The 25,143-nt window shown below is 38.9% G+C and overlaps 1 protein-coding gene and 1 pseudogene across 1 annotated transcript in view; both read left to right on the top strand.

Moving 5' to 3' along the window:
• The window catches only part of LOC140923399 (uncharacterized), a 224,262-nt gene that overhangs the window by 13,517 nt on the left and 185,602 nt on the right, over window positions 1–25,143 (top strand). Inside the window, exon 2 of the mRNA XM_073373490.1 lies at window positions 13,134–13,193. The gene's annotated coding sequence lies outside the window, so the exon portion shown is untranslated. The remainder of the gene's footprint in view (window positions 1–13,133; window positions 13,194–25,143) is intronic.
• LOC140923400 (uncharacterized) lies at window positions 16,055–23,350 on the top strand (annotated as a pseudogene).

Here is a 25,143-nt window from a genome sequence, read left to right as displayed (position 1 = left end):
ATTAAAATGAAAGAAATAAGAGAATTACATCCGTATTCAAGAAATGGGAAGAGAGACCCTGATTGGTTGTCGGGCCGGGGTTCAACCTGCCGCAGCTCGCTCAGCTGACGATAACCCAGGGTTAGTATAGTATAGTTAGTATAGTGCAAAATTTGAATTCAAATATGAAAGCTAAAAGGTAAATTCAATTTGATTTTTTGTCTACCTTTTGATGGTTGGATTTGATTATAGTTAACTGAAAAAAAATGCTTTTCAACAAAAGAAAAACAAACTCAGATTTCATAGCGATATCTCAAGGAATTATGTCGTGCACAAGACTCCTTGCAGATGATATGAAGGTGTCTAGGGTACTGAAGGACACTTAGGAAGATGTGGAAGAACTCGGCAGAAAGATCCTACTCGTTTGGATTATTGGGGCAATTGAGATTTAACACCGATAAATGCAAAGTGATGCGTATTTCTAAAAACACAAATACCGTCATCGCAAGCTAAGGAACCTGAATTGATATTGTTATTGGAAATCATGCATTACGCACGCAATCTACAGATTAGTCAGGTATCTGCTAGCAGATAACTAACTAATTTGTAAGTTCTGTGGACTAGGTTGCACTGATTTCGAAAATTATCTATAGGCTCTTAGCCAATGAGAAGACAGATAGTGAGTACAATGTATAATAAATGGAGTTATAGGTGTGAAAATCCGAGATTTTGGAAAAGGGGAAATAAATCATTTCATCCTGAAGTAGGCCTGGGAACAGTTTCGAAGGCTCAATCAAGAGAAGTTGTACAGCGGTTATAAGCTGAAGCACAGGAAAATTCAAGATGGAGGACGGTAAGCATGCTTTCTCACTGACTTATTGCTTAAATTTCTCCTTAATTTGGCGCTATTCAGTTTTAAAAACATGTCTTCTTTATGTTATTAAGTCTTTTTTCATATTTATTTCACGAAAATGAAACGTATCCAACTCTACGCGGCGTTGATTTTCAGCTTTTTCGTGATTTGGTCTGGTTTGTAGCGTTATGTCGATGAGTTATTCTTCTGATTTCAACGTATCTAATCTTTGAGGGTTTGATACTTCAATTTATAATTGGTTTCAGGTGCTAGGAGAATTTCTGCCATTACTCTCATAAAATGATCATGAAAAATATACCTTTTTCCTTTGTAAATATCATTTTTTGGTCCAGGAATTCTCTCAAAATTCTAACAGTTTGAAATGTATTTCTTTTAGTTGTTGATCTGGCATCCGTTTACTTTGTTAATTTTTTCCTTAGCGTATCTTGTCAGTGCTTATGATGTATCTTACATCTAGCTGTTCTTAGTGCTCTGTAATTGTATTTTTTGCATATATCCCCTTTATTTTGGTGTTTTTGCTGTAACTCTTATTGGTATAATAAACAATTATTTTTTTGTAATTACGTATAACAATTTTGAAATATCACTTGTGGTATTTATGCCAAATATCACTACTAATCATGCCATTACCTATACTAACGTAAAGTTCCTGAGCACATAAGCAAGTGTAATAAGAAAAAATTTTATTAACAAAGTGATCTAGACATTATCTCTTTTAGTGCCTGGAAAAATCCATGTAAATCCATGACAGAAAGTTCTCTATACATCGTACCAAGGTGAAACTAACCTTTTAGTTTTCTATGTTGTTTTGGTAGATCTTGAATTGGAGCATGAGGGAGTAGCTCCAGGATCCACCTCACAGCCAGTTAGGTGAAACATTTCTTTAAAACTGAAAGCAAAGAGCAAGTCAGCAAGCTCATTGTCATCTGGGAAAAGCAACAAAAAGGAAGGAAAAAATAGAAAAAAGTTTAGGACAGGATCTGAAGGTAAAGAAGCCAATTTTCTTTCAATGCGGTACAATGCATGTCCGGTTTTAAGCCTTGCTGTCATGTTGTTTCCTTAGACAAGAAATGTTAGTCCACTTTGTCTGTTCAGCCAGGTGTTTAGATGGGTACCTAAGGCATGCTGTGTGAAGTTTGTTGAGAGACACACACTCTTGAGCATCTCTGTCAATAAGAGCCTGAGACAGTGGATTCCCTTTGGCTACTATGAGCATGACTCCTGGCTACTTTCATAAGAAAATGGAATATGGAATATAGAATATAGAACCAATACAGTGCTTGAAAAATCTTGAAGTCCAGCTTGTCCTTGGGGCAAGCAGCTCCCATATTTTGCTTGCTTAGGGCCACCTCTTGCTTGTCTTAGTTAATGATTTTATTACAGGATCAGTTGTCTTGACCCTCATTGGGCAAGTGAGCCTTAAAAGTTACTTGTCCAGCAAGAAAATCCACCTGACCAGGACTACTGGATGGGACTTGTTTTGAGCCCTGCAACAGAAATTTGTTGCTGTTCATTTCCCTGCCTACATTATTGTACATTTAAACATGTACGGTATATCCAGCAACTTGAAATCTGAGTAACAGCCCTGCTTGAGGAAATAAGCAACATTGACAAGTTTTTCATTTTTCTGTGAATGTTTGTTTATTCAAAAGAGACCATCAGTATTACAGTGGTACCTCGATATACATGTAATGAAACTCTGTATAACGAAGTGCAGTATGACAAACGATTTTCTTTACCCCAGTCATAGTAAGATATGGAAAAGAACCTCGATGTAACGAAACCTTGTTGATATGGCAAACACATTTTGCCAGTTGCTTGGCCCTTCGTTAAATCAAGGTTCCACTGTACAGATGTTTCTAGAACCTTCTAGAAAAACTTAACTGGAAAACAGGTTTTTCAAGAATGGTCTTTTTGTTGTTACATCTTACCTGTTTTCACCCTTTTGTCACTAACTGATCTGTCAGAGAGTTCTCTTGTATTTTGGCTCATAAATAAATTTCAAGTTGTTTTTGAAAGCTTCCAAAGCTCTGGTAAATTTAATAAGTTGAATGGGAACAAGGGTGTCCTGTGATGAGCAAGCATCCCATCCAGAGAGGTTAGCCATACTCCTACGGTGTAAATGCTTCATGCTACAGAAATTAGGTTAAGCTCTGGCTGTTTGGGCTTCAAGATGTAGGTCTGCCTCTTATACCTGCTTTTGCATGGAGTTACATTGCTCTTTTGGATGTTAATTCTTGCCTTCAGTTGTACTGTAATTCACTGTGTACTGTAAGTGACAAAATTCTATCCTTTCAGTAATAGTTCTTATATTTTTTTAAAAGAATTTGTTATTCATGTGTACCAGCTGCCATACAACTATGATTTTTTGTAATGAAATAGAAAAATGGTTGTTTGTTTGTTTACACAAATCCTGATCAAATTTAATTATTTAATTTTGCCTGCATTTGTGTAAAAGTTATTCAGGTAGAGGCCATAGAGTACAGTTAGGTCGTAATGACATGTTGTGCAGTTCTCAGACCATAGGATTCAAGTAAAACCGAGTAAACTACACATGCAAACATTTTGCTAGATTGTTAAAGGTCCTCTTGGTTGTTAGAAGTCCTGGATGGTTATTTTATTCTTTGTTTGTCATATCTATTAGGTGACAAGGAAAGTAAAAGGAAACAGAAATCTCCCGGAACAGCTGCAGCAGCTCAAGTGGTTGTCATGAGAGAACTCAAGTGGGATCATCAAGTAGGTACTATTAATTTTATAATTTATGCTCATTTAGCCCCAGTCACTCTGCCCCTATTTGTAAGTCGTTTGCCATAAACAGCCTAATAATCGTCTACTTCCAAATAAATGCCCCCCAACAATGTTAAAATTTTATTAGATGCCCCTCTCTAATAAAGGCCCCTGTCTAATAAATAGACGGTTCCCCGTGAGTATCCCTTTAAAATACTAGGAATAATTAAATAGGTTCAAAATCATTCAATTCATTCAGTTTCTTGCTTGATTAGCAAAGGTAAATGCGTATTTTATCTTGTTCGATGTTAAGTTAAAAATGAGGATTGACTAACGATGGCAACACAAAAACAATGAACGTGGATTCAAACATCGATGTTGGGATTTGAAAAAGAATGATATGGATCTTTAGACAGCCTAGATGTATCAATATTGATGGAGTGGATATTCCACCATTGTTAAACTCTCTTGATATTTTTGTCGAAACAGGGCTCAAAATTGCGCCTGATAGGGTTGCCAATGTGACTAACATTTTTCTCCTCAGCGACTAAAAATTCTAGTTTAGCCACCAAAGTGGCAACCAGATTTCTCTATTAGTAAAGTTAAAACAAACATTTCATCTTATCCTGCTTTGCTTTCATCATAAAAAATGTACCAAATCGCATAAGCAAAGCCAGTTGACCTCCAATTTATAGCGACTTCTATCCACGATATTTTCAAATCTGATGGATTGCACCATAACTATGCAGGGCTTCTGATAGGTTGCGGAAAAAAGTCAAATCTACGCCTAGCAGTTTCGGGATGTTGTTTGCACATTTTAGTGACAAAGTTTTAAGATAAATTTACAAGTTTACGGCAAGTAAAGAGCCACAATAGCTGACAAAAGTTTCAAATAATGTTGTACAAACATGTATTTGATAAGATTTCTACCAAATTTTGCAGTATTTTGCGTGGTTTTGTGAATTTTGTGGCTCTGCGACCGCGCGAAATATCAGAAGCCCTAACTGCGTCTATGAGCTGCGTCATTTACATGATACAAACTGGCCACTAAAAATTTGCATCTGGTGACTATATTTCTCCAGTTGGTTGCCGAAAGGCAACCTGAGGATTTTTTAATTTCGAGCCCTGCGAAAGCATGTTAGTTTTGTTGAGCTTGTTACAGTTATTAGAATAAATGCCTCTCTCTTTTAAATGCCTCCTAAGTATTAAAAGCCCCCACTTGGACCCCTAAAATTAACTGGATGCCTTGGACATTTATTAGGTCCTTTATGGTAGCCCCCAAAATTAAGTCATTAATTTTTTATTATTTTAGACAGGCCCATACATCTACGTGTACATGTAGATGAGATGACTTAGGCTCTTACGTTTCTGTTATCATATCAGTTTGTTACAAAAACAAGACATTTAGGTTTGAAATAAGTTTAGCTTATCCTCCTGTCTTCCTCACAGATTTTGCCAATTGGGCAAAAAGTGCAAGATCCACTTCTCCACATTTGTGAAAAGTGCTCCTCCCTATCCTTGTTTATGGCCAACTGGTATGTATAACAAGTATTTACTTATTTACTCCTTTACCAGTATGCAAAGAAAGTCATGTCCAATGGCCAGGGACTAGAGGATTTCGGTTATTGGGCTAGTGAATTCTGTTGTCAATTTACCCTATTGGCAAATGAATTTCTTTTAGGAAATTTTCATTACAGAAGAACTGTAATCAATCCTGCTCATTAATGACTCTTGGGCTGGTACAATGTACATGCTAGTTGCAGCTTGCACAAATGGGAAGCTGTAAAACTGACTTTCTTTGCACCCTGTTTACTCCTCGAGGTAGTTAATGATATAATGTCATGATGTATGAATACCCTGAAGCTCTTGCTTTTGAGTCTGGATGAAAGTCTTGGTGTTACTATTAAATGGAAAGTTCTCTTTGGTGGTTCCAACCTCTGCAAGATTATTATTTTTGTGGAAAAATGTTTCTGGAGTTTTTAGTTTTTCATTTTTATAACTCCAGTGTTATGCCACTGGTGTACATTGTATCTCCGCATGGTATGTCGTGATCAGTATTTTGTGTAAAGCTTGAACTGCTCTCAGTTACAAAGTTGTTGTAGAATTTAGTGCTATCCAGATCATCGATTATAGTGGATTATTGATAAAAGAAACCTTCAGTAAATGGATATTGATTGTGGAAAATGTTCACATGAACATTCCCCCAAAATAAAAAATATCTATAAATTATAGTTGACAAATCAGGTCTTTTAGTTAAAACTTATCTTTTTAAGAAGGCTTTTAATTTATGATCATCCTAGGAACATATTTCCTACATTTTCTTTTTATTGGCTTTTATTTGGTTTTATTCATATTATCTGTTTTTATTCATTTTAACAATATTGTAAATTTTAACACATAGCTCAATTTTATTTTAAAATTTTTATACAATGCACTGTTATTAGTTCATTTTATTAATTTTTTTTTTTAGTAATTGTTGTTGTAAATTGCTATTGGACAGCAATGAAAATGGTGCTATAGAAGTAAATGTTATTATTATTATTATTAGAATGTTAAAACTTGGGTGTTGTATTTTAAATGTCTCATACAGTGATGCAGCTTTAATGCATTGCTGACCCTTTTCTGAAACCTTCCATACATGTATGTTTTTTTTGTCATGTTCTAAAATGTGTGACATGACAAAAACGGCTCCTTGAAAGACTAGCTTACTATAAATAACGGGAATAATATCCAAAATGGCAGTATTTTCAAAATTTGCCCTTCATCAGGGTCTTTTACTTTAGGTGTGGGGAAAGTGTTCAGAGGATTGAGCGAGCAGCGCTGGGCAGTGTGTATGTATACCCCCTTGTATAGCAATTCCAAATAATCAAAAATGATTATTTTTCCCTGTCTTGTTGTGCAATGTCCTTAAGGTCTCATCATGTTTGGAGGGGAGTTAAATTTGACAAGTTTTTTTCCAGAAGCTGGGGTTCAAGAACGTATGAAAGAACATGGGAAAGATCCACTATGGAAAATCAAGTATGAAGAACATCTTATGAATTTAAGAATTTCCTCTATTAAGAGTCAAAGTGATGTTATAATGTCATTTGGTTGGTAAGACCAAGTATGAAAATAATATTTTTGACGTGAAGAGTTTGTATTTTCAGGTATACTTCTAATGGAAGTACACTATTTTCTGCCTGAGACAGAGGAGCTGTTCGCAAGTAAGTCATACTCTGTGGTAATTAGCATTAGTGATCTCTTGACTAGCCATTAACAATATTAATTTGCAACTATTCTTATTAAAATCAACAGATGTCAATTACTGTTAAATGTCTAAAACTTAGCTCCTATTATGTAGCCACCCCTCTTTTTAGCCAGGACTACTATTAAAAATTATCAGTAAATCATTGAAAACAGAACATCTGTTAATATTACTGTCAGTGCTTACCCTGAAGGCTTAATTATCAATCAACAGAGGTTAGACTGTCTAGGTACAACTTATTATTTTTAATAATTAAATTCAAATCTTACTTTGTAGCTGTCACTTCCTTCAAAAAAATTCAGCCCTATTAATTTCAGTGAAAATATTGTGAATTTGTGTGTTGCTATAGCAATGTTAAAGTGTACACACATTATGAGGTGGGTTTCTTTAATTCTGCTTCCAAAGCCATTTGCATATTTGTACAAAATGAACCTTAAATTTATATATATATTTTTGGTCGGTGAATTTGATCAAAATTGTTCATAATTTGTTCTTACAGATATCGACGTTTTCCTGATCATCACAAGTTTGTAGAGGATTTGTTCTGTCACTCAGATGCTGTGGAGGACATTGATATTTCACCTTATGATGAATGTATCTTTAGCTATTATGCATTTTAAATGTACTTCTAATTCTCAGCAGACATGATTGTGCATAGCCTTATAGAACATAACCAACATTTCAGGATGCCATCTACAGTTTCTTTGCAAAGTTATATCTAAGGAACGAGCATAGAAATTCTGTTATACTGATGATGTGTCACTACTCACTACCCAGATCTAAGTACAGGTAGTGGCCAGTGCCAGATCCAAACCTTGAGATAAGGGGGGGGGGGGGGAGGGGAGGGGACCCGGTCATCCAGACCCTTAGATAAGGAGGGGGGGTGGTCCAGTCTCCCAAAAAATTTTTTTTTGGCCCTCCGTTTGGTCTAAAAATAAGGGGGGGGGGGGGCCAGGCCCCATCCCCTGGAGTCTCCACTGGTGGCACATCATCAGTATAGAATTTAAGAATATTTATGGAGATTAGTCTGGAGAATTTGTAGGTGGATATTGGGCTTAAAGGGGTAAGGGCTTTGATGTACCAGTGACACATCCTCACTTAAAAATCCACAGTAAGAGTAATCTCTCTCGTTCCCTAGTTTGACTGTGGTTTCATTTTGTTCTCCTTAATATAACTTTCTTAATAGATTTAGTAACAGCATCAAAGGACCAAACTGTTGGTGTATATCGAATGGGACCACCAAGTCACGGCATTACAGAGTATGGAGAGATAAGATAGCGACAGAGTACAAACCAGCCTTCTGTTGACTGCCTGCAATGGCCTAAAGATCCCAAAGTCAGGGTCGACCCGGAGGAAAGGGTTCTGAAAATTCAGGCGTGTTGGATTTTGTATAAAATGTACTGGATTCTTAATTGGATGTGGCCATCGTTGTTGACATATGCGAGCTATAATCATGGAAAGGAAGCCATCAAATTATCATAGTATAATGGTGATGACTCTCAGTCCACAAAAAATAGCCTTGGCCAGTTACATGTAGTAAGCTTGTTTGTCATGTTTGATCAGAGGGCAACTCACTTACATTTGGGGGAAAGTGAGAAATTATGCAATCTGAATCTGGAATAACGACTTCTCAAGCGAATTAATAATAATTCATATTTCATGCCCACAAGTCAACACCTGGATATACTGCATCACGTAGATGCATTTGGAGTCCCAATGAAAAACCAGATGAAAGTCTTTAAAGATTTGGATACAAGATCCAAATGTTGGCTGATTCTAGAAAAATAATGTGACATGAATACATTAATTCTAAGTAAATAATGTCTCATGCAAACAACAAACATCTATTTCTTTCAAAGAATGTAATTCACATATTATCACAGTTCGAAATATCCCAAAGCTATAGGAAGAAACAACACAAGTTACACAAAGTTGAAATGCAAAGCTCAAATAAAACCTTTGAAAATCAGTTGAAATGATACCTTTTGTCATGAACAACCAAAGAATCTAATGTGCCCTCACCACTTTCCTCTACCAGGAAACGTTTAAAGCCACAGACAATCGGCTGTAAATAAGCATCCGAGACGTGCAGATATCATCCACCTGACTTATTTGCAACCTGTTGCACGAACTTGGATAGCCTTTCAAAGTTTAGACTTTTGGTATTCATGATTTCAATGCTCGAGTCAACTCTTGTACATCCACACCAATGTCTTCACCTTTAAACAGTCCACCTGGCTCAATGGTGCAAATCTTGAGCGCTTTTTGGTCTTGCCATTCTCGAAAAATCTGTATGCTCATTTGTACTTGTAAACTGGAGATTTCAGAACAGAATTGATAACACACTCTTTTTCCTCGTCAAAAGTTTTGGGTGTCTGAAACCTTGAACTTGACACATCGATGTCACACAAAAAACTGAATAAATTATGATAAACACTAAATTAAGTTGGATGGTTCTCAAATGACACATTCCATCCAAACGGTTCTTACCACATTCTATAGCTATTGTTTAATAAATTAATTGCAACAACAATGATGAATAATAAAATAGTCAGCCACTCATTTAAGAAGCTATACCAAAAACTCATGCTTCGTCGGGGTATCCAGACACCTCTAAACAATAACAGCACTCGGCCTTCAGCCTCATGCTTTTATTTGTTTCTCGGTGTTTGGATACCCCGATGAAGCCTTCACACTCGTAATTTATATATTACTTAAATTAAAGTTAATCAACAGGTGATTATAATATTATTATTATTATTAATTTTGATTATTATCCCTAGCCAAGGTGCAGTTACTTGTACGTTGTCTAGCAATCAGTCCAGTACTTCAGGATTTTCCAGTCGTTAGCCTTAAAAGAAATCAGTCTTAAGGATGAGGATATTGTTGTTAAGAAGCTTGCCCTTACTCAGGACTGGCTCCAAGGGCTGGTGGCCAGGGATTTCTCCAGTGGCCGGCTACTGTGAGCATGATCACCAGCTACTTTTATAAGGAACAAAAAAAAAAGAAAACCCACCAATATTCCTAGCTAGTTGTTTAATTCCCCACCACCTACTAATTTCATATACCCAGCAACTTCAAATCTTAGTGCCAGCCCTGCCTTACTGTTATTTGGATCCTCAGAAACCTTCCAAGAAGTATGTTGTCTGGATTACAATATTAATATTACCCTCAGTGGGTGTAACACAGTAAACGCAAAAAGTGTAATACTAAGTATTAAAGAGTTGCTTACAATGAAAATTGGGTATAAACTTTATTTCATGTCGGAAAAACTAAGAAAAATGTAACTTATTTATCAATTTTTTTTTTCATATCACCCTATTCTAGACTTTGCCACCCAGACATCACTCTTTTATTTATGCAAAATATTACTCTTATGTGGCACAGCCTGGGAATCCCTTTGAAGTCCATCATGTCACGAGAGTTAGGATGTTCGCGTGACAAGCACGAAAAGGTTGCGTGACAACCAAATTAACGTCTTTGTTGCACCCAACTGCTGATTTTGTTCTTTCTGCGAAGTCTTTTGTGTTCTCCTTTTGTCCTCATTTATCTCCTTTTATTCTTAACCCTTCAAGTTTCGTAAGTATGCTGCGTACTCCTTTGGGAGAAGATCCTCTCCTTCAAGTATTTCATTGAGATAAATTTGGCTTGGCTTCAACCCACCTTTGGCACATTCCTTATTCGCTTCGTACGCAATCGCATCTACAACTTCCCCGTTTCTCTTTTCCACTTTAACGATCACTCGGTGGAAACGATTACCTTCATGAATGTGCTCGTGATCCATTTTACACATGCTTCCCTTCTCGCAGATGTATAAAGCGCCATGAACCGCGGAACCTTCGTCTGGGGTGATATTAGCGTAACCAAAACCATCATCTTTCCAGTTGGTGTTGAAGACAAAGCGATATCCGCGAAGCACTGCGCTCTCGCGAGAAGTACATTTTGCTCCACGTTCTTTCACAGGAAAAAATAACGGATTCCCATTTTTGGATATTTTTGGGTATTTAAAGAATACCCATAAAAATCCCAAATTTGGCAAAGTGAGACAAGTCCCAACCAGGGAATTCCCAACCAAGTTCCCAGATTGGGACTTGTCTCACTCTTCCAAATTTGGGATTTTTGTGGGTATTCTTTAAATACCCAAAAATATCCAAAAATGGGAATCCGTTATTTTTTCCTGTGTTTCATTTTTCTTTCACCTAGATTTGATGCAAAAGCAAAGTACAGCTCCTTCCCTTCCATATTGTTATAGTGTGGGATACCACAGGTAAACCACGTTGTAATTTTTCCTCACGTTATTTGCCTTGATTTGATAAGGGACGGACTATTGGAAAAGTGATGGGGGACGGGGAGGTGGGAAAGAAACAAAAAAAAAATCACGCAAGGTAAAATGTCCCCCAACAAATTCATTCAAAGTGAAACCCAAAGAAAAAAAATCATGGAAAGGACGGGCCCGCTATTTCACTAAAACCAGAATGATTCTCTGTTTGCCAGAGACTTCAGTCTTGCGCGGTTTCCGGTTTCTGTCATGTCTTCATTCATAGTGCCACGCGCGAAAAGAGTTTTTTTTCTAGTGGCTCCGCAGCTCGTAGCTTCGGCCTTTGGCCGACACGGAAGATCCCCGCCGCACGCAAAAACTTCCGGGTACCCAGGGTACCAGAGTGAGTAAATCTTTTGGTGGGAGGAGGAAAACCTCTGCCTGAACAAGGGAAGACAAGACAAAATTATAAACTGATTAATAACTCTTTTAAAAACAAAGTACATTACTATATAACACAGATGCTTTTTACCGGGGCACCCGACGTCAATTTTCGGAAAAACATCTGTTCGGAAGACGACTTGAGATCTAGAATTTTCGGAACATTTGTTGTAAAATTTCTTGCTTGCCTGCTTCTCCAAAGATTTTCGACATTTGAAAAATGGTATAATTGCCTATTTTTAACGGATTTTTACCCTAAAAAGGTCACCTAGAATTTTCGGGACCCTTTTTTCTGGCTGAAATTTTCGAAAAGGTGAGTTTTGATCCCTATAATTTTCGGACAAAAATATGCCTCTATCTATCGTTTAAATACTAAAATACGTTTAACAATAATGCTGTGTTTAAGTGTTTTTGAACTATGTTCTCCTTGGGTGTCCCTGTTTTTAGCTCCGATATTTTCGTAGCCTCCAAAAAGAAAATAAATAATAAATAAACAAGTAAACCCTAACCCTAACCCTAACTAACACTAGCCCTAACCCTCGAAAACCTTCCTCTTAGGCCCTGTTTACAAAGAGGGAGGGTAACCCTGGTGCTGGGGTTACCCTAGCAAGAGGGTTACCTTACCTGCTTGTAAACACTATGCTCGGAAAAAGTCGCCTACCCGGGACAACTTTCCTCTGTCATGCGTGACCAGTAATCTTGACAATTTGAACGGAGTTATTCAATTTCTGAGCTAAATTATAAACATCTGAACAATGTAAGGTATTTTCTGCATACGATGATAATATTTTCCCGTGTTTTTGTGAATTAAACGTGTTTTCCCAGCCGAGCCGAAAACGCCTAGGGACTAGGCTGGTGTTTTCCATAGAGAACTTCAAGTTTTATTTCAAATCTTGGACGTTACTAAAAGAATGTCTCGCATGACGAAACACGTCAGTAAAGCTGGTAAAGTTGACCCGTGTGATAGGGTAACTCTACTTGTACAATTTGCTTGTAAACAAGAGCTAACTTTAACCCGCCTAATCGGGTAAACCTACCACAAGGGTAACCCATCTCCTTCTAAACAGGCCCTTAATGGTCATGTGACTTGCAGGAGGTGAGAATAGCGGGAAAGCGAAAAATTCGCGAGTCCTGTGTCGAGTCCTGGCTCGGTATATAGGCATCCTCCACTCATCACGAAGTGTATCCGGCAGTGTTCGGAGAAAAACAGGAAGTATCAGACCAACTTCCTCAGTGGAAGATTCCATCAATAACGCTGTGGCAATATGCCCGGCAGAAATGCCCGACTGTCACAACAGTTTCTAAAACCTTCTGCAAAATCCCTTTTTCTCATCGTTTGAAAGTATTCTAACTTCATTTAGAATATCCAAGCGATCAGCGAAGTGGCTGCATCTTGGGAGCTATTTCTGAAAGCACTTACGTCACTGTAGTTGACGTAATTTGATCAAAATGAAACTGAAAGCTAAAGGAAGGGAAAAATCCCATAGGATTAATTGCTTCTTGGTAGAGGGGTTGATTGTCGCTTTAAGGTAAGTTGTGTGCAAGTCCGGTTTTATTGTGAAGGAAAATACAATTGACTTTTATACTGACTTGATTTGCTCTCCTCGTAGACTTTTTGGTCGTGACAAATCAAGCGAACTAACAAGACTCCTCGGGAATTTATGACTGAGGTAGGCATTGCATTAGCTGAAGTTTAATATACTAGAACTCCTCGGTTCCTTTACCTTAGAACGGCGCGCATTTCGTTATTTACCTCGCGGAAACTTTTGTCAAAGCATGTCTCTGTTTAATAAGGCCGTGTTGTATATGATAGGTACCCATCATGTAGGATTTCCTCTCAGCCCTTTCACTGATTTATTATGCATACATGGTTATCATCCCACTCTGTATAGTTGAACCTCCATTTAGTGGTCACCTATTAAGAAGCCATCCTCATTAAGCGGCCAGTAATCAATGCCCCGAAATACTTGTAGAAAAGAATGGGAAATTAAACCTCTATTGAGCTGCTACCTTTATTAATGCTGATTTCATTGCTACCCGGATTGACGGTCATGAGATTCGACACTAATCACGTGACGTATGGCTTCGCAGCACTTAAACGGTTGCAAAAATAGTAGCAGGCGAGAGTTCTGTCGTGGGATACGAACAGTGAGAGAAACATCTGGCTGACAAGGAAAGCTTATAACCAAAAGACATAACTGTATATTAGATCTAATTTGACCCCTCATTATCCGAAATTACAGACGATTGCTTCGAGCCGTTTTTACTCCCTCAGGCTAATCCCTCATATGCTTTATTATTTTCAAATTTTCATTGGACGGCTGCATTTCGAGAGCTATTTCTGGAAGCACTTACGTCACTTTTGGTCATTTATCTCGCGGAAACTTTTACCAAAGTATGTCTCTTTTTAATAAGCCGGGTTGTCTATGATCTTTCAGTTCGCAGGGGACTTTTTCAGCGATAGAACCCATCATATAGGATTTCATCTCAGCACTTTCACTGATTTACGTATCGGTCAAATCGAAGCTTCAACATCCCCCCCCCGGGCATTTGACTTTTTGAAAATAATTGTTCAAATTCCCCGCTACCCGGGCCAAAATGCCGTTTAAATGCCCCACACTAGGGTCCATTCAGGTGATCAAATGCCCCCACCCCGGGGACATTTCACAGGCACATAAATGACAGAAGGACGGCAGAAACGTCTTGCAGTGGTCTTCGGTTGTGGAACACAATCTTTATAAATACAGCAAACGATCTGCATTCAATATAACAAAAACTGAGAAACACTGTTAGCGTATTTACTAAGAACAAAAGTCTTGTGCAAAGCGGCGGAAATCGCTGCTACAAGGTCACTGAAGGCTCAGAGTTTCTTCGTGTGTCGTGCAACATTCAAAGCGTTCTCAAAAAAAAATCCCACCTGTTGAGATTACTACATCATGACAAATTCACTGACATGCATCATCGCTCACTTGAATCGCCGGTATAGGCATTGTAATTCGTTATAAACACAACTTAATACATTCATTTATTCAAAGCCTGAATCCAATATTAAAAATATTAGAATTTAATTAACTTCAAATACGGCACAAACCTCGTAACCAACTGGCCACAAAGGCACAATCTTTTCCACGAAAATCCTCTAACACCGCGTCCCCCATGACAGCTCACATGAAACTGAGGGTGTAGTTCAAATTCCCTACCTCTAACGCATGGAGATCAAATTCCCCACCCCCTGGAAGACTCTGATAATCAAATTCCCTCCTCCCCGCGACGGCAAAAGTGTCAAATGCCCAGGGTATGCCCGGGGGGGGGGGATGTTGAAGCTTCGATTTGACCGATACATTATCATGCATACATGTCCGTACTCATAGTAGTCTGCTACACAGCCATTTTTAGTGTCTGCGTTGCGTGACGACATAAAAAAAGGGTGTGCAGAAGAGTCATATTTATCATTTGTGTTAAATTATAAGGGCAAGCTGTATACAGAAATCTTTCTAAACCGGCTCATCCTCGGACGGGTGTATTTGAAAAGAACTTGCAATCTTCCTAAGTGACATGACACAAAGAAATTCAAAGACGTCAACGTAACAGAGCTATACTAGCTAAGGAAAATAGGAAGTAAAAAAACGAAAACTCCTCAGGTTTTTACACTTTATACCGAGTTGTTCTCCATGCGCCTTCCTTTGCGCACACGAGGAAAGTTGATGTTGGCGAATTTCAGGTAAACATTAGGGCAGTCGTCTGAGACTCCGACATCGAAAACCACAAATAAAAGGCTTCTGGCGGGAACAATCTACATTAGGTTTCTTATCTACCTAAAAGCTATCTATGGACAAATTCACTTTTTAACTCCTGTTACGATATTAATATTGTTCTCGATTTTTCCTGACCGTCGTTCTTAAGCTAACACCGAGCAGCGCAAGGAGTCAGGGGGCCTTTCATATTTTATATGAACCATAATTATAATTTTCTGAAATTCCACAACCTTAAAATAACTGGTGGTATAGAAATATGTATTCTTTTCATTTGCTGTACATTTGTATTCCGCTAGCAAGAGATTTTAAACCTTAGAAATAAGTTCACTTTCCGAAATTTGACTTTTCCGAATATTCCTTCTGGCCCGATTTGTAGTTTGTTGGCGAAAGCTGTAGTATTTTCAATGGAGGGTAGATGAATGTACAACGACTAGATAGATAATATACACCATGTTTAAACAATGGTAAATCTGGTTTCTTTTTCATTTCGATCACTGATCACCAAAAAAAACGTCTTTTTCCTTTTTTAGGAGAAGACCCCAGGTTATCAAGTCACACGACACAACGATAAAAAAACAAGTAGAACGATCACTATTTGTGGCAAACCAAATGCGACTGTGACCATGGACAAAAACGAATAATAAAAGAGCTAAAAAATAAGCTTTTACTCAATGTTTTAATTTTACTTTTCATTTTCGTTATCGTACGTTATATTACATGACGAGAAATGGTATCAACGGAAAAAAAAAACATATCTACACTTTTTTTTCAGAAGAGCTGAAATAGCAAAGCAAGCAAAAATTGTGACAATTAAAACTATCTTCTGGAAAAGCAGTACGTAGATTTTATCTGCAATTTGTTATTGGAATGGCTGCGAAAAGACAAACAGAGGCCACCTGTAATCTTGAAAATACCAACAAGATTGTCGATGAAGTTGGGGAGAGGACAGAAGAAGAACAAGGGAATAGTACTATTGGCGACGCCTATGTTAACTTTAAAGATTTTCAGAAAGCCATAGAGTACCATAAACGAGACCTCAAAATTTGCAAAGAAGTGGGAGACAAGGCAGGAGAAGGAAAAACGTCCTGTAATCTTGGCAACGCCTATGACAGTATTGGAGATTTCCGGAAAGCCATAGAGTACCATGAACGACAGCTCAAAATTTCCAAACAAGTGGGAGACAGGGCAGGAGAAGGAAAAGCATACGGTAATCTTGGCAACGCCTATTACAGTATTGGAGATTTCCAGAAAGCCATAGAGTACCATGAACGACAGCTCAAAATTTCCAAAGAAGTGGGAGACAGGGCAGGAGAAGGAAGGGCGTACGGTAATCTTGGCAACGCCTATGACAGTATTGGAGATTTTCGGAAAGCCATAGAGTACCATGAACGAAAGCTCAAAATTTCCAAACAAGTAGGAGACAGGGCAGGAGAAGGAAGGGCGTACGGTAATCTTGGCATTGCTTTTAAAAATCTTGGAGATTTCCAGAAAGCCATAGAGTACCATGAACGACAGCTCAAAATTTCCAAAGAAGTGGGAGACAGGACAGGAGAAGGAAGGGCGTACTGTAATCTTGGCAACGCCTATTACAGTATTGGAGATTTCCGGAAAGCCATAGAGTACCATGAACGACAGCTCAAAATTTCCAAAGAAGTGGGAAACAGGGCAGGAGAAGGAAGGGCGTACGGTAATCTTGGCAACGCCTGTGACAGTATTGGAGATTTCCGGAAAGCCATAGAGTACCATGAACGACAGCTCAAAATTTCCAAACAAGTGGGAGACAGGGCAGGAGAAGGAAGGGCGTACGGAAATCTTGGCATTGCTTTTAAAAATCTTGGAGATTTCCAGAAAGCCATAGAGTACCATGAACGACAGCTCAAAATTTCCAAAGAAGTGGGAGACAGGACAGGAGAAGGAAGGGCGTACTGTAATCTTGGCAACGCCTATTACAGTATTGGAGATTTCCGGAAAGCCATAGAGTACCATGAACGACAGCTCAAAATTTCCAAAGAAGTGGGAGACAGGGCAGGAGAAGTAAGGGTGTACGGTAATCTTGGCAACGCCTATGACAGTATTGGAGATTTCCGGAAAGCCATAGAGTAGCATGGACGACAGCTCAAAATTTCAAAAGAAGTGGGAGACAGGGCAGGAGAAGGAAGGGCGTACGGTAATCTTGGTATTGCTTTTAAAAATCTTGGAGATTTCCAGAAAGCCGTAGAGTACCATGAACGACAGCTCAAAATTTCCAAAGAAGTGGGAGACAGGGCAGGAGAAGGAAGGGCGTACGGTAATCTTGGTATTGCTTTTAAAAATCTTGGAGATTTCCAGAAAGCCATAGAGTACCATGAACGACAGCTCAAAATTTCCAAAGAAGTGGGAGACAGGGCAGGAGAAGGAAAAGCGTACGGTAATCTTGGCAACGCCTATTACAGTCTTGGAGATTTCCAGAAAGCCATAGAGTACCATGAACGACAGCTCAAAATTTCCAAAGAAGTGGGAGACACGGCAGGAGAAGGAAGGGCGTACTGTAATCTTGGCAACGCCTATGACAGTATTGGAGATTTCCGGAAAGCCATAGAGTACCATGAACGACAGCTCAAAATTTCAAAAGAAGTGGGAGACAGGGCAGGAGAAGGAAGGGCGTACGGTAATCTTGGCAACGCCTGTGACAGTATTGGAGATTTCCGGAAAGCCATAGAGTACCATGAACGACAGCTCAAAATTTCCAAAGAAGAAGGACAGGGCAGGAGAAGGAAGGACGTACGGAAATCTTGGCATTGCTTTTAAAAATCTTGGAGATTTCCAGAAAGCCATAGAGTACCATGAACGAAAGCTCAAAATTTCCAAAGAAGTGGGAGACAGGACAGGAGAAGGAAGGGCGTACTGTAATCTTGGCAACGCCTATTACAGTATTGGAGATTTCCGGAAAGCCATAGAGTACCATGAACGAAAGCTCAAAATTTCCAAAGAAGTGGGAGACAGGACAGGAGAAGGAAGGGCGTACGGTAATCTTGGCAACGCCTATGACAGTATTGGAGATTTCCGGAAAGCCATAGAGTACCATGAACGACAGCTCAAAATTTCCAAACAAGTGGGAGACAGGGCAGGAGAAGGAAGGGCGTACTGTAATCTTGGCATTGCTTTGAAAAATCTTGGAGATTTCCAGAAAGCCATAAAGTACCATGAACGACACCTCAAAATTTCCAAAGAAGTGGGAGACAGGGCAGGAGAAGGAAAAGCATACGGTAATCTTGGCAACGCCTATTACAGTATTGGAGATTTCCAGAAAGCCATAGAGTACCATGAACGACAGCTCAAAATTTCCAAAGAAGTGGGAGACAGGGCAGGAGAAGGAAGGGCGTACGGTAATCTTGGCAACGCCTATGACAGTATTGGAGATTTCCGGAAAGCCATAGAGTACCATGAACGAAAGCTCAAAATTTCCAAAGAAGTGGGAGACAGGGCAGGAGAAGGAAGGGCGTACGGTAATCTTGGCATTGCTTTTAAAAATCTTGGAGATTTCCAGAAAGCCATAGAGTACCATGAACGACAGCTCAAAATTTCCAAAGAAGTGGGAGACAGGGCACGAGAAGGAAGGGTGTACTGTAATCTTGGCAACGCCTATTACAGTCTTGGATATTTCCAGAAAGCCATAGAGTACCATGAACGACACCTCAAAATTTCCAAAGAAGTGGGAGACAGGGCACGAGAAGGAAGGGTGTACTGTAATCTTGGCAACGCCTATTACAGTCTTGGAGATTTCCAGACAGCCATTTACTGTTATAAAAACAGTGTCATTGCCTTCGACTATATCAGGGGAAATCTCATATCTGAGGACGAATGGAAGATTAGTCTTGCGGGTACGTATGATAATACTAATTTGAGGCTCTGGGGGCTACAGTTTAAGCAAGGTAAAGTCGTCGAGGCACTTTTAACTGCTGATCATGGACGTGCCCAAGCTTTAAATGATCTTCTGGAGTTCAAGTATGGGTTTAAAGGGTTGTCTCGAGAAATAGGAGCATTCTCTGCAACAACACTTGACATTCTTAATTACCTACCATCAAATACAGCTTTTATAGGTATTAACCAGGAAGGAATAGTTCTCTGGGTGAACGAGAAAGGAAACAAAATCAAAAGTAGAAAAACTCAGATCGATACCTCCGTCAAAACCTATTTTCAGTCTCTACTGGAGACTGCACTTGAAAAAATAGGTGTGAGAGCTGATGTTAACTGTGAAGATCGCTCATTAAGGAACCCAAGCGATAACAAGTCAGCAGAAAAAAGATCCATTAAGCCAAGGTCTATTCCTCATCTTTTGAGACAAAGTCATTACAAACATTTTACAAAGTTGTTATGGACCCTATAACAGACTTACTCCACAGCGATGAGGTTGTGATTGTTCCACAAGGACCTCTTTGTTTGGCCCCTTATGCTGCTTTCATTGACTTGAAATCTAAATACCTCTGCGAAACTTTTGGAATTCGCTTACTTCCCTCACTTTCTAGTCTGCGATTAATCCAAACTTGTCCAGCAGATTGGCACAGCAAGACTGGCGCTCTCCTCGTCGGCGATTTGTGGGTACAGGAGGTAGTTTATGAAGGAATGAGGCTAGAGCAGTTAAGGTGGGCCGCAAAGGAAGTGCAGATGATTGGGAAAATACTTCAAACTGAACCTCTCGTTGGAAAGCAGGCAACAAAAGATGAAGTGTTCACACGTATCTCCTCGGTTGCTCTGGTGCACATTGCTGCTCACGGGAAAATGGAAACAGGAGAAATTGCCTTGGCCCCAAACACAACACGTTCATCCGTGAATCCAGCCAGGGAGGACTATCTCTTAACTATGAAAGATGTTTTAGAGGCGCAGATTAGGGCAAGACTTGTTGTACTCAGTTGTTGTCATAGTGCCCGGGGAGAAGTCAAATCTGAGGGTGTGGTCGGTATTGCACGGGCATTTTTAGGTGCTGGTGCTCGCTCTGTTCTGGTATCCTTGTGGGCGATCGACGACGAAGCTACTATGGAGTTCATGAAAGTTTTCTACCAACAACTAGTCCATGGGCGAAGTGCCAGTGAGGCTCTGAATAAAGCCATGAAATCCATGAGAGAATCTGACCGCTTTAACGCAGTGAAGTACTGGGCGCCGTTTGTCCTCATTGGTGACGACGTAACGTTCGAGTTTGAGGGCATCCAATAAAAAACAAGGTATTTTGGGATATATTTAAACCTTGGATCATATTACGTGCTTTAGGAAAAATTTGAACAAAGAATTATTTTTGCTATTTTATTGAGCAACGAACTCAACCGGTGCCACGTAGCGTCAATCTGCCAATCACAGGTCAAGTTCACAACAACAAAGGAGTCTGACTTTGGTAGTTCTTTTGACAGTTAAACACTAGAAAGTTTATTTCACGTGTCAGGATTTTTTCACATTTAAAGTGTCGGTGGCTCCTTTTGAGTTTGTTCCACTGTAACTTACAGTCGAACCTGATGTAAGCGACGACCTTAAATGCGAAGATCAAATTTACGGTCGTTTATTTTACGGAAGGTGGTCGCTTAGGAAAGTCTCCAGATATGGTAAATCCTCTATTAAGCCTCCGGGTCATTTTAAGAAGAGGTGAGCAGGGGGAGGGGGGGGGGGGGGGCTCCTCATTCCGAACGAGTCACGTAACAAATATTCACGTTTTCACGCTCCTCAAAACTCGCGTTCGTACAAAAGGTCAAAAACGTTACGTTAGTCCCATTTTGTATTTCAGCAAGTTAATTAGAGTTTTGCGAACCTTACTAAAAACACTGCGCGGCTATAAATTCCCTAGGTAAACCAGCTGTATGTGGGTCTGAGCGCACTGAAGTGTGAAGTTACATAAAAAAAAAATGAAGGTGAAGTCAAATCAAGCCACCAGATTCTAGTTACGGTCCTTTAGCAAAATTAACGATTTATTTTCTTCGATTGATATTCAATGTTCGTGTAAACAATCGAGGATTTTGGCAGTTCAGGTTTCACGGAGCGCACTTAATCACGATTCACAGAACAGTTTTTCAGTACATCACGATTCACGAACACCAAAAATGGTCTATAACGGCGTCACGAAAATAAGCGTGCCCCAACTTCAAGAACGTTTGAGAGGAAGGAGGGGCTTATTTTTTAATTAAGCGAAGATTGTGGTATCATTTCTCAATAAAGAACTAGTTGGAGGTCATGATCAGCCGAGGATCAAAATCAAATCGGAACTTCCAACTCGTGAATAAACCATACAGGATGATTAGTCCACGTGAAGTGTTACAGTCGTGATAAATTAATACATCGATCATACGTCTATTATATAAGAATACTGAGAGGAAGCTTGCAAGAGAGAGGGAGTTTAATAATTTTTTTCTGAAAAGGGGAGCTTATTAGAGAGGGGGGCTTAATAGAGAATTTATGGTATGTAACTTTATTTAAATCTACAATAAGTCTAATCATTGGTTGACGTTACGAGTCCAAATGTGACCCTTTGCTCTGATAAATTTAGGGCGTGTTCGATTCACCGTATTCCGCGTCTCAAATAAAAATAAATGGAATAAACTCGCTAGAAATCACTTGTTCTTTCTTTGATTCTGTTGCAATAACTACAAAACTGCTTAAAATAAAGTATTCTGATCTATATAAACCTTAAATGGTTCAAAAATTAGGGTATAGAAGAGGTTTGTAACAAAAATTTTCCGTATTCTTATTCCAGAGTACGATCAATCGCGCGCACTCTTAGAAGTCAGTTGTCAAAATGTTATGCCTCGCCAGATGAAGACACCATTCTTTTCTTTTGTTATCTTGCTAACGTTGCTTTTTGCTGTTGTTTGTTGTTGTATAGGTTTGATGAAGAATGCAGTGAAGCAGTTCCTAACTATCTGAAGTTGAAGTCAGTTTCTACTTTTGTCACAATTACGAGGTGGAGCGTTCCTCACAAGAATAGGAACACTTTATCCAGAAGAGAAAATTAAATGCTGTTACTAAATAAGTTGAAGCTTTACGTAGTTTGAAAATTACAGTGTACGTTTCGTAGCTTATATTGCGATCAGTCGTGTGCGCTTGAAACTTGTTTTACAGTCACATGAAAAACATCAGGAATCAGTAGTCAATTTCGGCTATTTTCATTGGTACCACACTGGACAGAGGCACTTTAGACGAGCAATTTAATATAGTTCGTCACTGTTTTTCTATCAGGGACCTTAAGCAACTTCGACGATGACGGCAGTAAAAACATGACTAAAAAAATTGAATTTGCATTCTTTCAAACTTTATCGCGTTTTTTGGAACCGCTCAATTCGTCAAATGTAGGCGACTTCTCCTGGAGTTGAATTCTCAAGGGCTTTATCCATGTTCAAATAGAGAAAGGAAAATTTGTCGTCGTATGACCACGTCCTCCATAAAACGTCACATTGGTACGTTTTACGTCGTAGTGGTGCAGTGGACGTCAAAGAAATGTACTAAAAAGCGTGATGGACGTGCAGAGCTGTTGTTTTGCTCATAAAACCATTTGTTTGTTTTTTTTTTGCGTTGTCGTTGTCGTCGTCGTCGTCGTCATAGTTGCTTAAGGTCCCTATTTACACAGTTATAGTTTTTAATTCTTTTGGCACATTGGTTTAAGTTTATTAGTGTCTAGATTGGTCTCCATTCCCTGTTCAGTTATTCATGTTAAATCACTAATGATTGTAGTTTTACATTTACTTGTCTTTTTGATAGGTGAAGGATTTCTATTTCATAGCCCAGGCTTTTTTGCATTGCGTTTCCGACGTTGTTTTTACCATCAAGTTTTCTGATTTCTCTTGTCGACACCTTTTACATACAAGAGGTTAAGCCAGAAAGAAAAAAGAAAGACAACTAGGGAACTTATTAAACTCCGTAGTTGTTTAGTGGCTGGTTAAAACAAACTGAAGAGTCCGTTGATCTCTGTTTTGTAGAGAAAAGAATTTCCAAGTTTGATTTAAGTCTACTTGACTTTTAATTATACATCTGTAAAGAGAATACGTTTTACACCTGACCTAAATTGTACCTATAAAAATTAACTTCTCTCAATAAATTTATCGTTTTGTGTATCTAAACTGGTGTCTATAATAAGTGTCAAAGCAATGATGTGGAACTTAATTGTAATGCTGACAAGGAACGTATACCTTCTTGCGTAAGGTTATTAACCACTGGCCTACAAATGTAGTATACCTCACTGAGAAGGTGTCCTGATTGGCTGATCGAAATCTTGGTTAATGAGTTTTTTACACGAAATGGAAAATTGAACTAACTTAGATAAAATAAATAAATAAATAAATAGGATTCCTCATTAGACAGAAAGTTTCTGATAGAGTTGTCTGTTGATACCACCTGTTGAATGTACCAGGCGTAGCAACTTCAAAAAGCGTTGCAAGCGTAGTCAACATAGCAAGGGCAAGAAGTGTAGCAAGAATAGTAAATATAGCAAATGAATTGTAGCAAGCGCAGCAAGTGTATCGTAGCAAGCGTATAGCAAGCGTAACAAGTGTAGCTAGCAAGCGTAGAAAGTATAGCAAGAGTAACGAGTGTACTCATACAAGAGGTAAGACGTTACCGTTAAAGCAAGCAATGGATACCAGGGGTTTTTCCCCCGCTGCTTCGTTTAAATCACGGATCTACGTTTATATCACAGGTCCGCATTTCTCGAAACTCCCGAAAGACTTAGATCATTAAAAATAATCGGATTTCTAGCATTTTTTTACTATTTTTAGGAAAGCCCCGGCTATAAAATGGAGAAATAAATTGGGAAAAGTGCTAGAAAACAAACTTGAAAAATTATCTTTGGGCATGAAACGTTTCCCCCAGTTTTGAGAGACGCACATCTTGTGGTTTTGATATTGTCTCATTCCGTTACTGCGACTTCACCAATTAAACGTCAGAACCTCTGGGAATGGCTGGAGTCCGGTTAATAGAGTTTTGGCTGTATCTTTGTCTACCTGTTATAAGTAATTCAGCCTCCAGCAAATATGAAAGCAGCACAAACCAGTTGCAATCCTTGCACGATTAAAATGGACAACCTTCCTCAGTTCCAGAAAATTTATTGTCACATGACATATTTTACATTAAAAATCAGTACGTTTCCCGCCTTTATGCCCTTTTGAGGTTTCTAGTTAATTAATTTCTAAGTGGTACAAAGGAAGGTTGTTTAAAGGGACGACGTTCCCACCCCTAAACTGAACTATACCGTAAAAGACCCATTAAAAACCCCTGGGGTGTGTGTGCGTCTTGGTAAATAAATGTGCCAAAATATATACATTACGATTTCGTCCCCGATGTCAATGTCGATGTTGTAATAGTGGTCCTAAACTTGCATAGAGAGCTTAGATTTACGCCCTTCAGCCTGATCTTGCCTGGGATAAAACGTTTTCAGCAAAAATAATTGATAAAAAAAAACCTTCAAAGGCGTTACCCCTATTATGTGTATGATTGAACTAGATATGGTGCGTGCTTAGTAGGGTTGGGAGTAGTATAAGGTAGGGTAGGGTTGGCTAGAGACTATTAGTAAGGGCTTATAATCAGAAACTGCGCTTTTATTGGATTGTTCGCACTGGTGACTCGTTTAACTTGAAGTTTACTCTGATGACCAAACGATTATTTTAAACTTGAAAGGAATTCTGCTGCCTCATACATACTTACACAGAAACCTCCCTAACTGCTAAAATTCCCTTTATATTTTCCCTTTAGAAATAACATTTAGTGTTTATTTATGTGGAGAAGGTACGCGGCAATTTTATTTTGAGGCACTTCTGACGAAAACAAACGTCTAAGTCCCTATGACATAGCTCCTCTGACATTTGATGTCAGAGACAATTTATCATTTAGGTATTGCACGCAACAAAAAAGCGTCAAA

The sequence above is a fragment of the Porites lutea genome, chromosome 13 (assembly GCF_958299795.1).
Source record: "Porites lutea chromosome 13, jaPorLute2.1, whole genome shotgun sequence".
In the NCBI taxonomy this organism is placed as follows: domain Eukaryota; kingdom Metazoa; phylum Cnidaria; class Anthozoa; order Scleractinia; family Poritidae; genus Porites; species Porites lutea.
Note: the sequence above shows the minus strand (reverse complement) of the source record. Positions and strands in the feature narration are given on the sequence as shown.